Genomic DNA, 26139 nt, shown 5'->3' on the forward strand with positions numbered 1-26139 from the left:
GCTCAGTAACAGCGTCTAATTATAGTATAAAAATATATTAAAGCATTACTAAGGATATGAAAGGAAGCGATTTTGGCCTTATTGAAGGAACTGTCTGGCATTTGTTACGATGTGCTGATGAAACCACAAAAGAGTCAAGAAAACCGGTGCATTCGAACGGAAAGCAGGAACATTACCAACCCGACTGCAAAGGTTTCCCATCAATTCAAAAATCCTGTATAAATAACAGGAGCGTCAGACTGCAACCCCAGAAAACAAGAGCAAGTGAGTCCCCCGGGTTCCAAATTGTACGCACTGCAGTGTTGTATCGTTTCCCCTAGTCTCTCTACCAAACATTCGGATTACGAATTAAAGTATCCAGCATCGCTTCACTGCACTTGGTGTCCAATAGGGGGGCAGACAGAGGAAGAAACTGAACAAACACATAAAATACAATACATATTTCGTACCGTGCCACGGTGGTCTAGCGGTTAGAACGCTGGCCTTGTAATCCTGGGGTCTCGGGTTCGATTCCCGGCGGTGCCCGAATTTATAACTTGTGTTGGGCAAGGCCGTGGTCTAGGCAACACGGAGTTTTCCTCCGGGGGCTTACCCGGTTTCTCCGTGGCATCCCAACAATTACTCCATTCACACACAGAAGAAGGCAATGGCAAACCACTTCTGGATCATCTGCCAAGAACGTATATGAACAGGTCCCAGTCCGAGAAAAGGATGGAAGGATCCTGTTCATATGGACCTGTCGTCAGACAGAACACTAAATAATAATAAGATGAGGTGGTCTAGCGGTTAGAACGCTGGCCTTGTAATCCTGGGGGTCTCGGGTTCGATTCCCGGCGGTGCCCGAATTTATAACTTGTGTTGGGCAAGGCCGTGGTCTAGGCAACACGGAGTTTTCCTCCGTGGCATCCCAACAATTACTCCATTCACACACAGAAGAAGGCAATGGCAAACCACTTCTGGATCATCTGCCAAGAACGTATATGAACAGGTCCCAGTCCGAGAAAAGGATGGAAGGATCCTGTTCATATGGACCTGTCGTCAGACAGAACACTACAAATAAAAAAAAATACATATTTCGTAATTAAAAGTTTCTAGACAGAATATCCACTAGAAGAGAATGGCCTCCTAGAAGCGTCATCACATGGCTAGGCTACGCGTCGCAGAACTCCTTTGTAACGGGAATGACGCACCCACCGTCATCTGCATAGTGCGCAATGTTTGCGAAGTAAGAATATTCTAAAGCGGTAGAACAATGCTGGTGATACTGTGATACAAAGAGAGAGATAGAGAGAGCAGTGTTCCCACATGAAGGAAGGTCCTCCACATAGTAGGTCGAGAGTTTCAACTACCCCCCATATGCACCCCTCCAACCGAAAACTCCCTCAACCTTATGCTCCCACTTTATGTTTGGCTTCTTCGAGACAATCTTATTATCCCTGTGTGTGGTACAGTCTGAGTATAATACCCCGCAGAAGAAGTACACCACGTTCCCATATCCGAGAAGGAATATGAGTAAAATGTTTGAAAAATTAGAGACACCTTTACCAGTTATTATTTAACACACGAATTAAATAATCAAACGTCATTTGTTTTTATTTTTTATTACTTACCATTTTAAGATGGCTGTCTTCTGGATGGTTGTGCAGTGTAGTGTTGTTGAAGTTTACCGACGTTTCAGACAAAACCTTTTGTCATTCCACGCACTGTAGTTTCTACTTTCTACAGATTACATGTGAAGTTCTTCCTTCTTGAACTTCAGGAATTAAAACGTCCTCGTCACTTTTCGCCATTACTGCCACACAACACTAATAGCGTGGCATACTGATTGCAGTTCATTTACACAGCTATAGGATTTCGCCTTATGGCTGTGTTAACTGCTACTACGCATGCGTAATGTCGATACCATGATCTGGTACCCCAGTGATATTACTCTGAAAATATATGAGGTTTTATTACAAAACGATATCGCTTGCGTGTTCAAATACATCGCTTAGGCGTTCGCGTGGCCACTTACCTGACAAGATGCGTGATATATTTTCTGTAGCTCTCTTTTTTCATACTTGTTCGTACTCCGAGAAAATGTACCACGGAATCAGTAGTTCATGTAAGTATTCTGGTTACAAAAATATTTATTGGTATCCTACGATTCTCAAAATAACGAGAGATTATTTCCTAAACAGCATTAACGATATAGGATTTGAGACTTTCTCGGCGAGTAAGTAAACTAAAGTTTGTCCCACTATACGCCATGTAGGCACTTGGGATGAGTGGAGGTATAGCTCCTCTCTTCCTTGACCTCGGCACTAGAGGGGATGAGTGGTCAGCATCACGACCCGGCCGGCTTTACCCCCGGGAAAGGACCCCGGGACCCATTGTAGAGGAGGCTGGGTGGGCCCCAGAGGCTAGAGGAAAAATCTTCTGTCCCCGTCGGGGACCGAACCCCGGTCGTCCAGCCCGTAGCTAGTCACTGTACTGACTGAGCTATCCCGACTCATATGTAAGTATGTAGTTGACTAAAAAATTCTAAAGGAAGACTTTGAAGAACTGCTACTTCATTCTACACTTTACTCTTGTTATCTTTTCGATGTTCATTTATTTAATCTATTCTCTACGGCCACGAAAATTGAATTCCTTTGTAAGCCTCTTTCCTTCGTTCTTCTCTGTATGTTTTATTTATTTCTATTCTTTATTTAGTTACTGGGCGTTCAAAAGAATTGCTTAAATTCTGGTTTCATCTCGATAGCAGAATTCTATCCAGCAGATGTTCCATTATCTGCTGATATTTTAACCTCTCATCGTTCACTCTGTATCATACGAACTGATTAGATTATAGTCGCCTTGTGCTGTTTGGTGTTATTCATGAGATACGTCTTGTCACCACCTTATGCAGAGGTGTTGCAAAAAAAATGGGCCCCAGCGGAATAACCGAAAAAGAAAGGACTGAGTTTGTAATAGACTTTATAAAATTCTGAGCTCCGCTGGTTAATTTCTGCTGTTTTCAAAAACCAAAAATAAGTTAGTGTTGAGATTTACCTTATATGCCCACGGACTTTCCAGCCATAAAAATGGCTCTTAATAATATCCCAGCTCCTGATTTGTTGCTAAAATATTGACTGAACCAGAGGAATGTGTTATGAAGTTCTTCAGTTGTCTAAATCGTCAGATAGACAATGGAGACTTAACCTCGTACGTTTCATTATAAAAATTTTGTAACATGTTTAAAACATGTAGTTTCCAAAATTTAGTGCATTATGAGACAAATAATATGTAACAAGTGTTTTAAACTATATTTTACCAAAGGAATTTAACACTGCAAACAAAAAAAAAAACTACAAGAAAACACTAAAGAAATGCTTTCCTCACAAGATCAGAAATAATCGATTCTTATTCTCTAACACGCCGATGTTCAACCCTTTCCGCTGTCAACCTCACACACAGACTGAACAAATTAAAGTGAATTATGGAAGTAACACAGAATTACGAGAAAATGTATGAACTTGCGTTTGAATTAGTATAAAACACGAATTAAAGAGATAAATTACTGTGAGGAATTATTATTATTATTTATTATTGACTGCAAATGGGTTTATACCCGGTGGCAGTGACCTACAATAAGATACAAAACAATGAGACAGAACAGAACAATGAGATACATCAACACAATGAGACAGAACAAAACAATAAACAAAAGGACACAACAAAAACAATAAGACACATCAACACAATGAGACAGAACAAAACAATAAAAAAGGACACAACAAAAACAATAAGACACAACAAACAATGAGATACATCAACACAATGAGACAGAACAAAACAATAAAAAAAGGACACAACAAAAACAATAAGACACAACAAACAATGAGATACATCAACACAATGAGACAGAACAAAACAATAAAAAAAGGACACAACAAAAACAACACATCCCACTCAAAATCAACCAACTCATAAATTATGAACTTAATAACAATTAAATCAATATTCAATTAATCAATCCAAATTATATTATCCCTTTATAATCGGTTGCACAATACGACACATATTTACTCCGCAAGAGGTCATTTCAAGTGATTTATGTTCACTGGATTGTGATATGAAATTATCTACTGTGTTTTATTCTTACTAAAATAAAATCTTTCGTTATTGTTACAAGTACTCTCTTAACATATGAAATGAGCTGTCTTAAGTTTGTTGACGTCTTTTAAAGTGGGCGCATCACTGTACTAAGTTAGAAGTCGAAAGTTTCAACAGACGTTCTCTAGTGTTCAAAAAGCGATTTGGAAGCTGCCAATGAAGATGAAGAAATTCTCCATATACATTACTCAATTTATTAATCATGCAACAATTTCATTGCTTTCTTTTATAACAGATAAAAATATTTTTTATACAAATTTTCTAGTTATAAAAAACAGCAGAGTTTTTTTTAAAGACACCATGTAGTGATCAGACTGTCGACACAAACGTCCGTTCCTCTATTGTACCTTGACATGCTGTTCCTTTCGCCTGTCTTGGTCGTACCTATAATCAGCTGACACTTATTCTAACGCTCTGAAATTGTGTTTGTCGTATGAGCCGAAAGTTTTCAGCAACCATAAAAAAAACAAGTCTCCCTAAGGCTCGATGCACACGAGCGAGTTATTTTCGCGAGCTCGCTGCGACATTTTCTCGCGCGTTTTAGCAGTACATGTGAAGCAATGGAGCAATGCACACTATGGCGGTACGCCGCGAGGACGCGGCGAGCAATTTGCGCTCGCCAACCACTGCTGCTTCGCAGCGAGTTCGCAGCGATTTCGCCGATCGCCGCGAAGCAGCAGACTGTGTGAAAGCATTGGGCAGTGCACACGTGCTTCGCAACCCTCGCAACAGCTCAGAGTCACAACCAGCATTTCTAGAGGAGGTATTGCAAGCCTCATCGCAGAATCTTTACTTTTGTTGGATGCATCCAGTTTTGCTGCTAGCTCATCAAACGACTTTATACTCATACGACAATAATTATGAAATTTACTTTCATCTTCTCTTAAATCTGTAAACATTGTCACGAACGCTCCTTTTAACAGCCGTGAACTAACCAACGGGTGTGTCCAATACTTCCTATTGCGTTTTTTAAGGATGTATTCATAAACGAAATAGGCAAACACTACACGTTTTCTTCTGTACACATCCATTTTGGGTGCCATCCAATCTAGCACTGGTGGGAGTTTTTCGGCGAACTCGCAGCGATGACGCTACGTGTGCACTGTCACGGGTTTCCTCGCTGCGAGCTCGCGCGACATTTTCTCGCTCGTGTGCATCGAGCCTAACCCATCTAAGTAATTCCAGGAAGGTACACATTTTTACAAACTATGTCTCTGGAACCATGTTTAAGACAATTCTACTACCTAACTTCCGACCTCTCAATAGTCATCCGGTGTCATTGCATATGAGCTGATCTTATTATTTTAAAGAACGAAACATAATTATATTATTCTTTGCAGCAGTAACTATTTGGAAGGTCATTTTGATAAGCTTTTATCAAATGTGTCTTTAAATATTGCAGTTTAAAATTCTACTAGAGTTTCGCTTGTACATACGATTTGGGGTGGGTGAATATTTGTTGTAACAGCAAGATATCGAGAAAAATTTATTTTTTCTGTGACTCGTGGCAGTAATTTTTGTCGAGTAACACTTACGAAAGAAGAATTTTCTTGTTTGTTTGTTTGTAATTGTTAAGAACAATTGTGTGTATATACATTTCTTATTTCCTAATTAATTCAGGAATATAACTATCATTACTTAAGCGGAACGTCAAGGTTCATCTCTGCTAACAGCAAAATACATCGTTTGAAACCATTCTGATCACGTCCAACCCCTGCCAGTACTCAAATATCACGTTTTTGTGAAATGTACGTATTTCTGACTTCCAAGCCATCTTAATTTTTGTGACGTGGAACTTTAGATGGATATTTGTTAGCTCTCCTACGCTGAAACCACCAATTTGGATAAATTTACCTTGCCCGCTGCCCGCATCTGTAATTTACAAAAACGTACATTACTTTGCACTCAATCTTTATTTCCGTAAGGATTCTCTCAGTTTTATAGCCATGGCTTGGGTATTAATCTAGTTTAAATTGTGCCCTTAGATATACCAGAATTGTTTCCTTCCATATCCTTACCCATACGAATGTAATATTTATCTTTCCATTGACATAATACATTATTTAAATTATGATATAATTTCCCAGTAAACGCTAGTAACACGTATGTAACTTAGGAACCAATATTTTATGCAGGCCTCCGACTTATATAGATCATACAACTCAGGATCAAGCAAATTACGTATCGAGATTTTAATTTTCTGCTTATCATTATTTATTCCTTAATTCTAAATAACTTACTCAACGTATAATCCGTAATAAAGATAGACCATTCTCCGACTCCAAGGTTTGAAATAGTGACTTCCACTAGTATTATTTAGAGCCAGTCAATTAATTACTGGAGTAGTTAGCAGCAGGTCGCCCGCCTATCGATTCTGGAGCGATTCCAGCGGGAGGTGTCAGAAATGTTACCACTGTTGGCACCAACTGAAGACGACGTCCAGTCGCCATTCTGTAAATAAGACAGGCGACAGTGCCAGAAGAGGATCGGTATTACAGATTTCTACTATGCTTACTAATGTTTCTATACGATATATTTCTAAACACTTGTTACGAGGAGTTTTAGTTTAAAGTGTAAAGTTATTCAGTCCTGTTTGGTGATTGTTGCTGTCTCGTAGATTTTTATATGATTTATAATTATATTATATTATATTTTATTTGCTTAAAAACGGTGTTATATTATATTTTATATGCTTCATAATCATATTATATTATAGTTTTATGTGCTACATAATTTTATTATATTATATTATTATGTGTTTCATAATTTTATTATATTATATTATTATGTGCTTCATAATTTTATTATATTATATTATTATATGCTTTATAATTATATGATATTTTATATGCTTCATAATGGTGTTATATTATATTTTGTGTTTTATAATTATTTTATTTTATTTTATTGTATGCTTCATAATCATAGTAGCAAGGAATGTTTTGAACGTACGTTGAACAGGAAAACGTTAACACACTTTTTATGCTGAATGTCCTTTGTAAATAAACAAACAAAAATTACCATCCATTAATTGCAGGCAGCAACATAGCAAATGAGACTTACTGTTAAGTCATGTTCGTGTTTTTTTTTAAATTTTTTACATGATTTCCTTCTTTAATTATAAACTTGTAATTTTGTTCCTAAATTTAATCGCTTCTTTATTGCTAAGTGTTCCCAATCAGCTACATTTTTAATGCAGAATCTTATAGCATAATTGGAAAGCATAACTACATACTAATAGCATGAGCATGGTTAGGTATGCACCACGACTTATAATAGCGTGTTATTATGTTATCAATGCGAAGTGTGCTACCAATTCGAAAACAACGAGAAACGCTGATACAGACCACAAAACCAATAACAGCAATGCATATGTGTACTTAACTTCCGCTAACAACTTACGTGAAGAACTTATACCTCCTGCTGTCCATTGATTACATAAAAAGGTGACATAAATTACAAAACACGAAACACATTCCTTTATTTTAACGTTCTGCTCCAATAGCTACACGAGTCAATTAGCGCATGTAACCTAAAAACATATAATTTGAAACAAGACAATACGTACGTTAAGTAAACATTTTAAAATATTTTAGTAAACAGTACACAGTAGCTGAAGTTGGGAAAATGGTGATTTCAGATTAATCAATTCGGACAAAAGACTCATTATACCAAATGTATTTGCCAAAACTTATTGACATTAGGAAAAATAAAAACCTCATTGACAGCTAAGGCACAGCAAATAGCGAAATTTCTGCGTGAAATGTAAAACAACCAGGACTTAAGGTTTCCTCGGCGGTGGGTCTGAAGATGGCTGTCTTCTGGGTTGTTGTGCCGTGTAGTCTTCTATAAGTTTACCATCATGATTGAGGCACAAAGGACCTCTGAAACGCTGGTAAACGTCTACCAGACTAGACGGCGTAACAACCCAGAAGACAGCCATCTTCTAAAACCGCCAAGGTCAGATTGTAAAGCCATTATAAATATTTGACGTCAAAGCAACGCCATCTCTACGAAATATGTTAATTTTTAAGTTTCTACAATTATAGTTGTAGTTCTATGTATAATAATATTTAAGAAAAAAAAATAGTAATAATAATAATAGTCTTTGATCAAAATTCAACTCTTCGTAATTTCTGGCGGTGTATATTTGTGATATCTCGTATTCTTCGGGGTTAAACAGGAAATTGTCTACCGCCGATTCATTTGCAATATCAGCATATACCAAAATGCTCCATTAAACATTTATCGATGTTTATGTTCCATTTAGGTACAGAATTGTACACCTAAAATTTACCTGTGATATTAGGTCTATATATTCCAATCGTAGGACATACCGACTGACTAGCTCTGTTACTTAATGACGTTTCTTCCAATAAATATATTTTGTAGGGTCGAATAGCAAGAAGATTCGGACAGAAGTGGATGAAAACACCCGGGGGTCACTGAGGTACTAGTGGGCAAGGCCCGGTGAAGTGCAAAACAGAGTTTTTTTTCATGGTTTTGTATGATTTTCTGAACATATAGGAACTATTTCCCTAAACGGCATCAACCGACTAATCTTTGTTAACTCAGATGGTAATGGAACTTTCCCGCTTGTGTAATTGCTATTAAGGTCATCAGCAATATAATCAAACGTAATCCGCTCTGCTAGCCTTCGTATTTGCCTCCATCAGGAGCCTATTATTCCTACACGAGTAATGACACACCATCCTACTACAGATGTGGTAAAACGTAATCGATATGTACTTGGGAGCGAAACACAGGTCATGAACAAATTCTGCGTTTTAATCACGACTCAATTAATGCATTTTATTTTTTAAGAGGAACATTTTGATTTAAACGAAAATTGCATCGCAATGCTACAAGTAAACTTCTGAGTGGCCTCCGTATATGTTAGTCTGACATTAGCGTTATTTTATTTATTTAGTGTTCTGTCTGACGACAGGTCCATATGAACAGGATCCTTCCATCCTTTTCTCGGACTGGGACCTGTTCATATACGTTCTTGGCAGATGATCCAGAAGTGGTTTGCCATTGCCTTCTTCTGTGTGTGAATGGAGTAATTGTTGGGATGCCACGGAGGAAAACTCCGTGTTGCCTAGACCAAGGCCTTGCCCAACACAAGTTATAAATTCGGGCACCGCCAGGAATCGAACCCGAGACCCCAGGATTACAAGGCCAGCGTTCTAACCGCTAGACCACCTCATCTTATTACGAGGCGCGTCCACAAAGTAAGTTTCCCACTCGTCCCACAGCTAGCAAACCTTATATTGCGCGAAGCGACTGTGCGTACCTGATAGAGCAATGACGTAGCATGGCGCATGCACTAACGGTACTTCCCGCGTTCTCACAGTAGCATCGTTGCAGGTGTTGAAGATGGAGGTTCTTATTCCAGCTCCCGCCGACTGTGAAGTGCGGTCAGTGATAACGCTAGGCCGCACACGGCTCGACGGACAGCAAGTCTCCTGCAGGAGTTCAGCTGGGAGGTGTTTAATCATCCACCCTACAGCCCGGACCTCGCTCCCAGTGATTTCCATCTTTTCCTACACCTCAAGAAATTCCTGTCCGGTCAGCGTCAGCGTTTTGAGAATGACAGAGAGGCGGAGATGGATGTCATACAGTGGTTCCAATCCCAGGCGGCAGACTTCTACGACACAGGTATTCAAAAGTTGGTCCCACGGTATGACAAATGTCTCAATTTCGGTGGCGAATATGTTGAAAAATAGCTGGACACTTGCTGTATCTGTTGCAATAAAGATTTCCATGAAATTGTGTTTTGTTTCTGTAAACGGCCCCAGGGAAACTTACTTTGTGGACGAGCCTCGTATTATTTAGTGTTCTGTCTGACGACAGGTCCATATGAACAGGATCCTTCCATCCTTTTCTCGGACTGGGACCTGTTCATATACGTTCTTGGCAGATGATCCAGAAGTGGTTTGCCATTGCCTTCTTCTGTGTGTGAATGGAGTAATTGTTGGGATGCCACGGAGAAACCGGGGAAGCCCCCGGAGGAAAACTCCGTGTTGCCTAGACCACGGCCTTGCCCAACACAAGTTATAAATTCGGGCACCGCCGGGAATCGAACCCGAGACCCCAGGATTACAAGGCCAGCGTTCTAACCACTAGACCACCTCATCTTATTTTTATTTAGTGTTCTGTCTGACGACAGGTCCATATGAACAGGATCCTTCCATTCTTTTCTCGGACTGGGACCTGTTTATATACGTTCTTAGCAGTTGATCCAGAAGTGGTTTGCCATTGCCTTCTTCTGTGTGTGAATGGAGTAATCGTTGGGATGCCACGGAGAAACCGGGGAAGCCCCGTGTTGCCTAGACCACGGCCTTGCCCAACACAAGTTATAAATTCGGGAACCGCCGGGAAAAGTAGAATTTTAAAGAATCGAACTTTTATATGTAGAATTATAAAGCGTCCCGCTACATGCCTATGCAGATACTTGGGGGGGGGGGGGAGTGGAGGTATAGCTCCTATTCATTCTTGATCTCGGCACCAGATGGGGTGAGTGGTCAGCATCACGCCCCGGCCGTGCGTTACCCCCGGTAAAGGACCCCGGTACCCACTGGACAGGAGGCTATCTAACGTTTAGATTTGCTAAATTAATAAAATTAAAATTTGTATATGATTCAGTCGTATTTAATTGCAGGCCTAATTCGACCTGCCGGTCCATAATTTCGTATTCTTAAAGTAGGAGCTGCGACTAGGAAGTTTTAACAGCGACATAATTTTAAGGAAATAAATTCTAAACTCGACAATCTTTACCCCCTCCCTTCTAAACTCCTGCCTAAGAGTTCCATTTAGGGGCTAGTGCCTTACGAAACACACATTCCTTCACACATAATTTCTGTTTTATATCAATACCTCGAGTTCTTGCACTGGAGACGCTAATTCGAAATCTTCCCCGTCCTGGCTCCGGCATATGGAATGCAGTCGGTTGGTACAGAAGATCCCAGAAGAGGACTCGGGAACGAACGAACGAGACTCGACTGGAAAAATGTCGAAAATCGACGAACACAGTAAAGCAATAAGCGAAAATGAACTGAGCGAACCGAGCATTCCACCGGTGGAATTTGTGGAATTTGTATGGGACGAAAGAAACTTCATGTGACCTTAATTTTAAAACTTTCAGTTGTAGTTGCTGTCTCGTAATGCAACAGAGATTTCTGTTTCTTAGAGTCCGGCGCTCGTCTTCCGTGCAGATGACCTAAGTTTGAGTTCAGACGAGTGACGTCACGCGACTAGGATTCCGCGTTTATACAGAGTACAACGAAATTCGCGCACAGTCTCTTCAAAGTTCGATTCCTTGTTAAAGACGTAGAAATTATTAAATAATGTATGTCCTGAGACGCTTGGTTTTCGAGATACACGTCACCATCAAATGGGGCAACACACTTCTCAACGGTGGTACTTTTCATCGCGTTGTTAGGAGCACCCAAGACAGTGAACAAAAGGGCTCAGATGTGACCGAACGATAATGGAATATACACATGGCGAATAATGCGACATGGTCGTAAACCTTCAGTGCCTGTAACAGTCGAACTGGTACTACTGCACCGGAATAAGAGCTACGTTACCCTGGTCGACGTCATCCAAACGCTAATGTGTTTCGACGACTGGAGCAGCGTCTCCGTGAGACAGGACGTGTAAAACCTACGACACATACGAGGTGCGATCGGAAAGTTTAAAGACTGTGTCAATAGAGGGCGAACCGGATGTAGTACGAGCTTCTGCCGCTACGGGGTGCGGCCTACATTCATAGTGAATCAGTGTGCCAGCCGGCATCATCGAATTAGCATTTGTTTCTTAGTTACGGGCGTTTTGGTAGTGCATTACACCGACCCTCCTGCGATTTCGGAATGGCGTGTGCATCAAATTTTGCCAAAGACTCGCCAAAACGGATACGGAAACCTATGAAATGCTAAAGCAAGCATTTGGGGAGTCCGCAATGGGTCGTGCACAAACTTTTGTGTGGCATTCACGTTTTAAAAATGGCCGAACCTCTATCGATGATGACGAGCGTTCTGGACGACCATCTTCGAGCACAACGCCCGAAAATGTTACGAAGATTCGGCGTGCCATTCACGAAGATCGACGTCGTACCATCAACGACTTGTGCGACATTGTTGGGATAGGCTATGGGACCTGTCAGCTGATTCTAAAGGAAGAACTCCACATGCGACGCATCATAACAACGCGCCAGCGCACACCGCCCTCAAAGTTCGGCAGTGTTTGGCCTCAAACACCATGGCCGTCATCCTGCACCCTCCTTAGCTCCGTGTGACTTCTTCCTCTTCCCATAGATGAAAATTCAGCTAAAGGGAAGGAGATTTGAGACGATAGAAGAGATTCAGGCAGAATCGCAGATGGTGCTTGACAGGCTGACAAAGAAAGATTTCCAGGGATGCTTCCAGGCTTGGCAGCGGCGCTGGGATCGTTGTGTTCTCTCCCAGGGGAACGTCTTCGAGGGTGATGGATGAATTTAATACCTGAGATAAGTGTACGGGTTTTTATACGCGCAGTCTTGAAACTTTCAGATCGCACCTCGTATGAATGCAGGTCGCCCACTGACAGTACGGACACTAACCAATGAAGATGTCATACTTGCAGCTGTGGAACGAAATCAGTGGAGAAGATCACACCATGAGGACAACATTCTGTGGACAGACGAAGTGTTTTAAGCGTGAGGGTGTGTTCAACGTCCAGAACAATCACTTCTTTAGACACTGGATAATCGTCATGCACTCCGAGAAGGGCGGTTCAAAGTCCAGTTCAGCGATCGTGATTTTCTGGAAACTCCTACCGGGGTTACTTGAAGACGTGCGTCCAGCTGTGAGGCAAAGGTTCTGGTTTCAGAACGACGGAGTTCTGGGGCACTATGAGGAAGATATCCGGCAGTGGTTGAACAGGACGTATCCAGGAAGGTGGATTGGACGTTGAGGGCCGACTGCACGGCCTCCTCGGTCTCCGGATATAACTCCGATGGATTCTTTTTGTGTGAGGATACCTGAAGGTCCACGTTTTCGCGGTCCCTCTCAGGACTATCAAAGATCACGCGGTCGACGTCAACATCTTAAGGCGTGTTTGAGAGAATCGCATGCGACAAACTGGCGTCTACCGTGAAATGGACGGAGGCGCCCATGGTCTGATCATTTGATAGCTAACACTACTTGTATCATGAAAACTAAATGTCTCAGGATGTATGTTTCATCCAGAGTATGGAGAGCTTGTGCGCAGATTTTGTTTTATTCCGTGTAATCGGTCTCAGTGTCTTTGCTGTTACATCGTTATCAGCGCGAACATGAAATGTCTTCCAGTGTGTGCAGTAATCTAGAATGTCACTTCCTACGGTTGCCATGACAAACCGGCGATGAGAAGTCCTGGAGGCTTACATAACCGCAGACGAACAGGAAATTACGAAATTCTGCCCTTTCTTGTCGATTCCATGCTGCCAAATTTGAGGGCAAATCTTTCATTGATATTTGCACACAACCCGTTCAATAGCCTTCAATTTATACCGTACGAAAGTCATGTAAGTAATTAATGTTTTGTGATTACTGCGGTTTAATTTGTTATTTTGTGACTTATATTAACATGCGTGTAATATCTCAGGCTTTATATTGTCGCAGCAGTGGCCTGGAGGTTTTGAGAAAACCACTAAAGATCTCAGTTGTGATAGCCAAATCTCGCACCGAAATTTGAACCAGAGACCTTCCAGATACAAATCACGAGTGCTAACCACGGTTCTTCTATATCATTATGAGGCTTTTGTTCTTGCATTAAAACGTGACTGGCCTCTCTATACTGTAACTTCATTATAATTACAAATACATAATTTTTTTAATTTAACGGGACAGTGTGAAATGAAATAAAATTTTCATTCTCGTTCTGTGTATAATGTATTACAAGCTCAGTGCATTCATACAATGCTTAAACCAGTCATCGCTAAATTTGTATAACTACAAATATTTTAAAACTTACTTTAACATGAAGACCACACACACCTATTTTAAATGTTTGTATCAAAATCGAAGTGTAGTATTCTTATTCGAATATAATGCTAAATAATTCACCCTAATTTATTTGTAATTAATATAAATGATAGCTTTAATTTTGCAATGTAGCATCACCACGGAAACGTACTAAATTAAAAATTAAAGTTGAAAGCAATTAGAGGCAATAAAATATCCTGCATACATCATAAAGTTACTTAATTAATATGAGCAGTAATGACATTTTCAAAATGTGATTATATCGACAATGTTATCGCGTATAATTAATTTTAGCCGTAATTACGTGCAGCAGATTGGTACAGAAATCTCTATAACCCTGCAGATCGCGTTAGGTCTAATCCAACATGTTTTAAGCCTGATTCAGAGCCACAGAATTCCTCCGATAAAGCAAGCAAGTGTCGAAGACAGAAGTCCAACTTCTGTTGATAGTTTCATTCGACTCTTTAAAAAACCCTTCATATAATTACCAGCTTTAGAGTAGCCTGCCGTGTGACCCACGTGATAGGACCCTTTCACTGTTTCTATTGTGACAATTTTTAATATTATACCTCAATCTACACCTGACTGCAAATGATATCTTTCCTGAGGTTTTGAGACTAAAACTGAGCACGCATTACTTGAATGCGTTGTTCTGGCTTCCAACTGTGGTACACCACAGATAAAAGTGTCCCTGTCCACATAAACCACGTCATGAAGACATATCTGAGAAGTGGTCATCAGGCTCCATGCTTTCTAAACCTCGATATTGAGTGAGTTCTCATGTTGTCGACACAAAATGACGTCGTGTTCTTTTTTGGAACGTAATACACTGTTGTCCGGCTATTAATTGGTTACTTTACTGACTCATTCGTTCATTGGTTAAGTACTCAGGACATTAGACAGGGCTTCAGAGAGACCGTAGCCGATCTGCCTGTCTCCCACAGCTCAGCCAAACGCGTACCTCTGTCTGTTATGAAGAAAAGGGTTTATTTCCACCCCGTTCTGTGCGAATGTTCAACCAACTTCGTGAATACTGAGGAGAGTGCCTGCATGTGGGCGTCACACTGACAGGGAATCAGAAAAAACAACACACCATAGAAAGTGGAACGGTTAGAAACTGAAATTAATTTTAACCGGATTAGCAGACAAAGATATCAAAAATTGATATAGGATTTGAGACTTTCGCGGCAAATCAGCCGCATCAACTGGTTACCGTATTAAACCGACGTTTCGGGAACCAACTTTGTCCCCATCATCAGTGTTCTGATGTAACTGCACACTGAACCCTGATGATGGGGACAGAGTTGGTTCTCGAAACGTCGATTTACTACGGTAACCAATTGATGCGACTGATTTCCCGAGAAGATTTTATTGATATCAAAAATTGTTGTTCCGTGTTCTGTAGTAGCAAGGAGAATAAAATAATTTGAAATTACTGGCTGATACTTGACGATATTTCACAATATTTGATAATATTTACACAGAGATTCAATAGAGTCATAGTTTCGTCATATTTTATTAGCACAGAACGCGTACAGTGAGCGTCTCTCCGTCTCTCGAATCTTATAACTCAAATACAATGCAAGGGATTTTGATAGAAACGTACACCTGAAGGTTGCCTAGATAAATAATTTGTTTCTGGTGGGAAGGGCATACATTTTGGTTTAATATTTTATTTTTGTTTTTTGTTTATATTGGTAGTTGGTTGCGTTGAAGAATTCTGTAGACTACAAGGTACGGTGAATACGTTAGTAAGTGGAGCTCCACAGTTGAAAATAGTGAGTAAGCAATAGTAACACGGTCCTCCGACCGATAAGGTGAATTAGTTATATTGGTGATATTGTGCATTAATCATCAGAGTCGTTTTGTGTTAATATTTAACGTGGGTTTGCTACTGAGCTAAAACATGTTCAAGTAAAAGATGGCGTGACTGAAGAAGCAAACTGATGCCAGTCTTTCACGGAAGCTCTAGTAACTCGTTGGCGTCCCGCCATTTGCTTATTGCGACTGTTAACAAAATGAAGGATTGCGCCCAGGTAAACCTGAATTACTAATGCAAATGTATCGTAATCACAGATGCAAATTATTTTGAAGCTTGTAAATTTCTGAGTAAACAATATCAGAGCAAATGAGAGTTTAATGAATGCCGAACTTAAACGGATGTGTGCCCTCCAATCGCTACAAGGAGAAACAGCTTCAGCAGTGAGAAGATTTGTAAAAAATCAGAGTCGCTAGAAAAGTTCAAACATTTGTGGAAATATAATTCAGGTCGATGTATGACCAAGGGATACCTTTTGTCACAATGGTTCTAGTGTTAACTAAAGCAAATAGCAGTCTACCCAGCACGCGTGTGCTATCGGCTACTCAGTGAAAGCATCTGGCTGATCCGTAATTCAATATTCCGGGAGCAGTGGACAGACTGCTCGGGACAGATGTACTTAGGAAGTTAATTAAGTCAGGGCGTGTCGTCGGATCGTAAGGTACTTTTAGGACATGGTGGGACAGAGTAACTTTACAGTGCATTAAATTTCAGTGGCACATGACGAGAAGGAAGCTTTCCCTGCGGCATTAATTGTAGTACTCGAAGATTTTTTGGTTGTTTGATTTTCGGAACCAAGTCACAAGGAGAAACTCTTGAACTTCAAAAATACAGCGACACAGATTACTGGACAGTGGTGAATTCCAACGAAGGAAATGGCCATGTGTTAATCCACGTGTGTCTGTTGTTTCTTCCGCCATGAGAGAAATCAGTTTTCTTCTCTCAATTAATTCAGATTTCTCGATAAAATCTTCAGGTGTTCATTGGCACCGAGGACCTGATCATTTCTCTTTGACGATGTTTTCCTCCAGAGAAACGCATAACATGTACCAAGGTAATTATCTCCAGTAATATTAAAGGCAAATATTTTGCTTCGGAAGATTTGGGATGCTGGACCAGGATGGAACAAAGACTTTCCTGTGGGCATCACTCAGATGTGAGAAGTACTGTCAAGAACTCCAGCTATTGGTAGATATTCAGATAAATCCTTGTGTCATTCAGAAAAATGGCTGAAAAGTGTAACAGCGTGGTGTAGGAAGTTCATCATGAATTCGATAATGGTTCCTCTAGATCAAGTCAGGGGATCCGAGAAAGTTTAGAAACTAAACAGCATTTCAGCACTGGATAATGCTGGTAGAGAAGGGTGCACATCTGGAAGAGATTTGTCTTTGATAACGGGGAGGGAAGTGTCCAACCACAGTAAGCTTCGCTAGTCTCAGTCTATTCCTGGACGACGAAAGTGTGCTCAGGGTGGGGGTTCAACTGAAGAGTACGCCATTTTCCCCATGTTCTTACCAAAAATAAACATGTTGAAGGAAGTGATTTTGCTTCAAGAGCACCTGAACAGACCACATGCTGGTCCACAGGTAATGTTGGCTAGACTTTAACGACGATATTGGACAGTTGGCGATCATGATTTATTTCGGAAGTTGGTCATCATGTAACGCCATAGCAACAGCGTTTTAACATCCAGAGTAAATCCTAGATACCCCTTTCAACACAGTGAAGTAGATTTTGCAGGGCCATTTGTGTTGAAAGCTGTGGTTTAACGGAGTAAGATAATGCACAAGGGATTCGTGGTACTCTTGGCATGACACGTGACCAGAGAATTCTACTTAAAACGTGTCATGGAGGCTTTTCCAAAGGCATTCATCGCATTCTTAAAAAGGTTCATCACTCGACGTGGTAGGCCCAGTGACATCTACAGTGACTGCGGAACAAATTTTGTTGGCGTGGATTGAAATTTACGAGACGTCATAAAGTCTGACGTCAGAGGTCACGCAAGAGGTAACTCGGAGACACTTATGTGACTAGGTTATAAGGTGGCATTTTATCCTTACAGCACCTCCGAATCGTGGTGGTTTGTGGGAAGCGATGATCCGGACGTGATGCAGGGACGACAGACTCAGAGTTGAAGTTTTATACACTGCAAATTCCCAGAATGATGCTTGTTTAAACTTCCGTCTCCTGGCGGTCCTCTCCAGCGATCTCAGTGATAATCAATCATTGAATTCTATCCAATAAACCAAGATGTTAGAATCAATCCTGATTTATTGATGAAGTAGCAGACAGTCCGAAGATTGGTTCGAACGCTTCTGAAAACGGTGATCATCAGAGTATTTAAGCAGACTCAGCAGAGGTCTAAAAGCTGCCCTGTACGAAAATTAATCAGGTGTTGTAGGAGGATGAAGGTAAATGATGAACATCTTGCCACGACCGGGTGGAAATTGTTATTCGTCGTAACTGTGCATCCTGGCCAAGATGGACTTCTGAAGCCACGTCCATCTGTTCATTTGTATTTCTTTCTAATTTAATTGGTTTGTCAGAGCCTTCCGGGGGGGGGGAGAATATAAACAAATAAACATTAGTTATTATGAAGCATGCAAATTATTAAGAACGAGTTCACTTTTATACTTCAATAGTCTTCAAACACGATGTAAGAAGAACCGTGGATTCTATTCGAAAAATCTCAACGCAAATGACATGTAATAACTAGGCGTTGATAGGAGGATAATTCAATTCAATTCAATTAATTTATTTACGTGTTTGCCAACAGCAAGAAGCCAATAACAGGCAAACACTTATAATATATACAATAATAATGAAATAATAATGGATAATATTACACAAACGGATTAACTAAACTTATACATGTACAGTATTAAATATAACTGCCAAGTACAGGCAAACCCAAAATAGAAACAATATTAACACAGAGCAAAAAATGAAGAAATATAAATAAAAACAAATAATCCACCTAGGGAACACTAATATAAATGTACATCGTTAAAGAAATACAAAAAAAACAGATAACCAAGCTAGATCATTTCCCTTGTTGAGAACGTTCGCTCAAGGGAAGATAACATTAAAATAGATCCTTTAAAAATAGAATGTGAGAATATGGATAAGCTCACCCAGTACCACATTTTCATGAAAACCCATTCGCAGCGAAGCAAGAAACAAGAAATTTGAACGTTAATGTTCTATTTGTTAAAATAATATTTATGATGCTTTTGTACACATAACTATATGATATTATAATTTTTATCATGAATAATTCTACTAATTTTGCATAAAATATTTTAAAGGGTTGTATGCAGTTTATAAGACCTTCACCTGATGAACGCGCTCTGCTCGTTTGAACTATCCACTGTTTTTTTAAGTTGAGAAATGGCTTCAGGCCAATTAGCACAAAGTAGCAGACGTTGTTTGGGCGTATGTACTTTTCTTTAGTCTTATATCTCTGAGTTTCTGTATCGATCTGAAAGTTAAATCCTCAACTCGAAAACAGGCGAAGTTTTATTTACCGTCTAGACTGAATATTTGGGAAGATGATGTCTTGTTCATATTAATTTTATATAGTCAGCGCTTGACATCCAACTTAAATAAAACTAGGAAAGGGGCCCGTTGACGTTCATGTCAATAGAGATATTATTAAAGTCATATCTAATACTAAAGAAATTTCCCCCTTCCTAAAGGGATATGAAATCTTATAGTCCAGGAGTTCTAAACCGGCATCTCGGCAATGTTATTTGCTTGAAAAATGTGACCTTCCTCAATTAAATTTACATCCAGCGGTAAACTCAATCCTCACATATTCACATCCAAATATTATCAACACTCGCAGTACGAAACAGTGAACTTAAAAGGATGCTCCCTCGATCATGGCCTAGTTTATACTATTGGGTAGAGTCAGAGAACAGATTCATAGGCCCACATGTTAAGACTGCAACACGAGAGAGAGATATTTAGCAATTTTTTCAGCCTTATTACCAAACTCTAATTTTTAGGGACATTATGACAACATTAGCTCGATATACAAATATAGATTCCCCGCTCCCTCACAATTTCAATTTAATTACATAATTCTGTACTTAGATTTTACCTACCATCTCAAAAACTTCTCGTCGTATAAAAATTATGAATAATTTATATCATTTTTTTAATAACATAAATATAACGCTTATTTTATTGCAACTTGGAACGTTCTTTGCAGCGTGCATTTATAAGTATTAAATCCACCTTGTTGGATAGTTCCCACTTTGCCCATCAGATCGCAGCACCTCAGTGTCCACCTCACGAATTACCTGGTCCGTCATTTTGTTGTCATCGCTCGTAGGATATTCAGTAGTACGATTTTGAGGTCGTGCAGAATGGCACAACCGCCACATAAAATTTTATCCAAATCAGTCCAGTGGTTCTCGAGTTGAATCGACTGGACAGACGGACGGACAAACACGACCAGCCCATAACGCGTTCACTCTATCTGCTTTGCATAAAAAACGTATATTTTAAACCTCGTCAGTATAGTGTATATTCAAAGAAATAAAATTAAAACAATTTCTGGCTGAGTGTAGTGAAATTTGTCTGGTATACGATTAGTTTGGCTACAATGTATGCAATGAATAGGCAACGAAGCTATTAAAATTTTCAAAATATTAATGTCGCGTTTGTAAAATGCGTTGCCAGTCCTGATAAAGCTTATCAGTGTTTTTCAGCATATTGACAGGTTTTAAGATCGTTACTGCAATCTCGACAGGACATAATTTACCACTCCTTCTCACTCATGCCAACCTCATAAAAGCGTACAAACGTTCAGTGTACTACTGTCCGTAACATAGTAGCACATAAGCGGTGTTTGAAATCAGTCAGCGAGTCGTAACATATTTACAAAACAATTTCATGGTCTTGTTAGACCATCCTTAATAGCCGTTGATGTAGACAAATATTTAGAGTACTAGCGGGGTTTTGGACATAGTATCGTAGACGGTCGTTTATTGCAGTATCAAAAGGATTTCCAAATGAACGATCTCTTTAATAGAAAAAGCATCAGACTCTGCGAAACACAACTGCCGCTTGTTACACTTTTGTTTAAATTGGAAACACAAAATTTACCGGAAAATAGAACGTGATACGAGGTGCGATCGGAAAGTTTCAAGACTGTGTCAATAGCAGGCGAACCGGATGTAGTACGAGCTTCTGCCTTTAGGGGGTGCGGCCTACACTAATAGTGAATCAGTGTGCCAGCCGGCATCATCGAATTAGCATTTGTTTCTTAGTTACGGGCGTTATGCTAGTGCATTACACCGACCCTCCTGCGATTTCGGAATGGCGTGTGCATCAAATTTTGCCAAAGACTCGCCAAAACGGCTACGGAAACCAATGAAATACTAAAGCAAGCATTTGGGGAGTCCGCAATGGGTCGTACACAAACTTTTGTGTGGCATTCACGTTTTAAAAATGGCCGAACCTCTGTCGATTATGACGAGCGTTCTGGACGACCATCTTCGAGCACAACGCCCGAAAATGTTACGAAGATTCGGCAGGCCATTCACGAAGATCGACGTCGTTCCATCAACGACTTGTGCGACATTGTTGGGATAGGTTATGGGACCTGTCAGCTGATTCTAAAGGAAGAACTCCACATGCGACGCATCGCAGCCAAGTTTGTGCCAAGTCTCCTGTCTGAGGACCAGAAGCAGAATCGACTTCTCGTTTGTCAGGAGCTCAAAGATCTTGCCGGATCGCCGGATTTAGCTCCGTGTGACTTCTTGCTCTTCCCAAAGATGAAAATTCAGCTAAAGGGAAGGGGATTTGAGACGATAGAATAGATTCAGGCAGAATCGCAGATGGTGCTTGACAGGATGACAAAGAAAGATTTCCAGGGATGCTTCCAGGCTTGGCAGCGGCGCTGGGATCGTTGTGTTCACTCCCAGGGGAACTACTTCGAGGGTGATGGATGAATTTAATACCTGAGATAAGTGTACGGGTTTTTATAGGCGCAGTCTGGAAACTTTCCAATCGCACCTCGTATATGGCCAAATTTATTCAGGTAAAGTGTGAACAGTTCTATTGGTATTTGTTTTGTGGCGGATCGGTCAAACCGCAGAAATTGAACCCGATTCGTAAAAGCCAAGTTCGACTTCGCAGCTTATAGGCATCGGACTGAAACCGGATATAGATATAGAAACCTGTTCTAGAGGTCTAGACGTCTTCGTGCAAATGTTTTGTCTTGTGCCTTTGTAACACGTGCTGGGGATATCTGTCTGATCGTGTTATTAATTTCTTTATTACTAAAAATTTAGAAAAGGTCAGACCGTTCCACAAAACGTAAGTTTCATAAAAGCATATAGTTAATTTCATTATTTGTTACTTGTAAATTCCATTTTCATATACAATATTTATTAACCCAATTGTAAAATATTTGCATAGAAATTAAGAACATAACTACATTTATTTATTTATATTTCTAATATCTTGGCGTATTCAAGACAAATTTCCACATAAAGTAGTTTTTATAACACAGTAAAATCGAAATTTTAAAACCTAGCCTACCGTGTAGTGTATTGACATACAAAACCGCACACGACAAAAGCCCACATGAAAATTGCGCACAGACAAAAACCCACTGTCATAAATGCTCACACGAAAAATACCCACACGGAAAAATGCTCATGCCATGTCTAAATAATTTACGTTTGACATGTAATGAAGGCAACGTTTTAGAAAATAATTATTCCATTATATCGTATAATCGTATTCTGAATCAGATTTTGTTTCTGATATTGCACTTGAGAAATGGGGGCCACTTTCCAAAGTACGCCGCTAATGCTGTAAGGAATGTGATATTTTTTGTTTGTTGGGGGCAAAACGTGTTTTCCGTTATTCTCGATAACGGTTACCAAGTCAAAACACGGCAAATCCTTTGTTCACGTGCTGAGGTCCTCTGTTTAATGGCCCAGGAAATGGGAAGTTCTATCATTCTCTATCACGTGTATAAATCGCATCGAAATGAAATGGAATTTAGAAGAGGTTCTTTATATATATATATATATATATATATATATATCATGCATCTAAGTAGCAAAATAAAATATTATGATGTGTAATAAATATTTCAAGAATTTGATTATGTAAGTCTGACCAGTGGGCGTGACACTAGTTAATAGACTTTCCTTAGTAAAACTGTAAATGGCGCTTTAGATAACTTTGCAGTCGTTGAGGAAACAAATTTTGTATCGGGAAAAGTGAGGTCTGTCATATTTTCCCAATATTTAAGGTTTCTTAAGTCCATTCTTACAAGACAGAACTTTTGTATGTGTTATATAACTAATGCTATGACATTAACTGGTTATTTATCTTTCTGCAGTAAACTAACGGCATACTTAGCTTGTTTATTGTAATTTGTTGACACTTAAAAATAATTTTCAGATTACTTTGTTTGCATTGTATTCCGATGTACACAGTACATACAGAAGTAATTCTATTGTTTTCCTTTATTCGTAAAACATTGATGATTTCTGTTAATTATAATTGTAGAGCTTCATTCAATTGGAGGCAAATAGGTAAGGAGACAAAGCCAACACCAATAATTGTAATACGAGAGGGAATTATCTATTGCCCGTAATGGCAATGAGTATTATCAGGTATGAGTGGCCTTATTATCAGCACTGACACAAATTTTGAAAACAGGAACGAAAATAATGAGTTCTTAAAAGTATTCTCAACCCTTGGGATATACAAGGACATCGTTTACATAAGCAGCCGGTCGGTTCAATGATAAGAACTAGATAACCCCTCCCCCTTTATTTTATTCGTTTTAAAAGCTTCCTCGTCGGGTTTACCTCGTCAGTGGCAGTTCTGCTAGAGGCTACTAGTTCCGATTTTTACAGTTTTTAGTCCTTTTAAGGCAGAAAACATTAATTTTAAGGCTGCGATATGGCAATACCGATCCGATATATCGTTCAGGTGACTCTCGTAATTTTTCTTGTGTCGGTAACAAGCTCACGTGGCGATTCAGATGGTGCAGTGAGTGACGAGGGGTCCCAGGATGATTCGGGCGCATTCTTATCAACTGTGATCGAAAACTTTTTAGCAACTAACTTGGGAGACAAGGAGCCAGATCCAGAGAAGTTGTCGGAATTAGTGACAAAAGAAGTACAAGAAACCATTCAGGAGTTAACTGTTAATCTGCCTAAGCTGCTTCAAAACCCATTCTCTTACATCGCCGAAATCTTTCTGCATATAGCGGCTGTGGTTCTGGCAATTGTGTCGTTTGTTCCACCTTTAGCTTTACCGGCTAGAATCGTCGCTCTGATCTTGTCTGTTTTAAGTATACTGATTGGTTCATCTGGTCCTATTAACTCGGAGTATCTTTCCGAATTGTAAGGAGCGTTATGTACGCAATTTTTCTGCTTGTTCCAGATACATCTTAATGTTCAACTACATGATTAGCGTTAATAATATTTCCTTCCCAATTAATAAACATTTTTTCTATATGGTATAAAGCAAAAGGGGTTCTACTTTGCGTTACAAAAGAGACGAAAGATTAAGACCTTATAGGCCCGATTATTTTCTCGTTGACGCTTAAAAAGTTGCAGTTCAATTGTTACGAATTTTTAAACCATGAAAGGCAGTCCGCATTGAACGGTAATGCAGTGTCGCGAATACGGATAAACGTTCGGGCAATTATCTCTTACAAGGCCAATCTGTTAGAGATTTGCATACGAACCCGAAGAATTAAAATTTAATCCTTTTATTTAAATTGTTAAATTCGGTCCAAAGATCAACAACGTATTTCTTTTCCAATGTATCGGAATTAATCCAACAGAATATCTGATTAGGTATTATTAACGTTATTTCCATATGTGAAATAAGAATCTTATTATATTGGGAACGAGGTATTAACACAACTAACATTAATCACGTGTATGTGTTTATAGTATGCACGACTAAAAATTGTAAGTCTTTGAATGTATAAAAATTATTTTGTATATATGGTAGAAAGGACTTGCGAAAAGTAGAATGAAGCAATAGATTGTATTCATATTTATGACGTTGAGGCGGTGACAACGTGTTTCGTAGTCAGAGGGTAATCCTCTATAATGTGTGATAAAGAAATGGGATTTGTTTTTAATATCTCGTGACAAATTATAGACATATGTCTTATGAACCAAAATGTTCTCGTGTTTATGTTAAATGCTAACTGAAGTGTTCCGTTTGCAAGAAATAATAATAATTATTTTAATAATAATAAATTTCGAAAATAGCTGCTGCACTATGTACCTCAGGGGAAAGGTTTGTCTCGGGCACATAGAAGTAAATACCCTATAAAGTGGTAAATAAATAGAATAATAATAATGAAACAATTAAGCAATGATGACCAAAGTAACAATTCGGTCGTAGACTCTGTGTTATTGTAATTCGAAAATGTACGTATGCTTACAACTTCATCGTGAAATACATGGAACATATTGTAACGTTGTCCTATATTTATGTATAATAATTCACAGATCAACGTTTTGTTCCTGTGAACTATGATTCTCTACAGACGCATTATTAAATTTGTTTCCGAAATTGAAATTGTCTAATTTTGTTCCTGTACTTCTAAGTGCAAAAGTGTAACATTTTGTTATTTTATGTAACCTATCCATAATGTTTTCATTATTTTACTCCGTCTAGTGTCAGTGTGAACAAACAGAAAATCAATATTATGTAAAATTTCATAACTGTAATACAAAATATTTGTACTGAATTAAAATAAAATTCTACAGACTAAACAACATTGTACAAGTACTTACCTATAAAATGTATTTGTCCAGTAAGGGAATAAATTTAAGGTAATTTCCTCAAACTACTAAGTAGCTAACATAACCTAACTTAACTTAACACACGGAAGAGACTTTCATTACGAATTTCAAAGGTCAGCGCAGAATTCAACATTAAAGTCAAATTCTCATTCAGATCAACTCCGATTAAGTCGATAATTTTTTCGCTGAAAAAGTCGCTTACGTAAGAAAATATTAAAAGCGTAACGAAATAAGTGGAGGGAGTGAAATGTCTACTGCAAAAGCGATACATGTTCGGTTTATCGTTAAGAATTATTAAAAACATGAAAACGATTATTACACTGGCAGTGCGTCACATTTGTCATAACGCAAAGAAAAGTAAACAAAT

The 26139-nt window shown here is 39.3% G+C and overlaps 1 protein-coding gene and 1 long non-coding RNA gene across 5 annotated transcripts in view; one reads left to right on the top strand and one right to left on the bottom strand.

Moving 5' to 3' along the window:
- LOC147873850 (uncharacterized) overlaps positions 1-1808 on the bottom strand; it is a 30627-nt gene extending 28819 nt beyond the window's left edge. The window contains exon 1 of the long non-coding RNA XR_015535046.1: positions 1611-1808. This is a non-coding gene — a long non-coding RNA (uncharacterized LOC147873850). The remainder of the gene's footprint in view (positions 1-1610) is intronic.
- LOC110832582 (uncharacterized) overlaps positions 1-26139 on the top strand; it is a 309094-nt gene that overhangs the window by 214663 nt on the left and 68292 nt on the right. The gene's annotated exons all lie outside the window — the stretch shown is intronic.

This window comes from Zootermopsis nevadensis, unplaced genomic scaffold, assembly GCF_977971745.1.
Source record: "Zootermopsis nevadensis isolate Lab colony 2312 unplaced genomic scaffold, Znev_1.0 Znev_ptg000013l, whole genome shotgun sequence".
In the NCBI taxonomy this organism is placed as follows: domain Eukaryota; kingdom Metazoa; phylum Arthropoda; class Insecta; order Blattodea; family Termopsidae; genus Zootermopsis; species Zootermopsis nevadensis.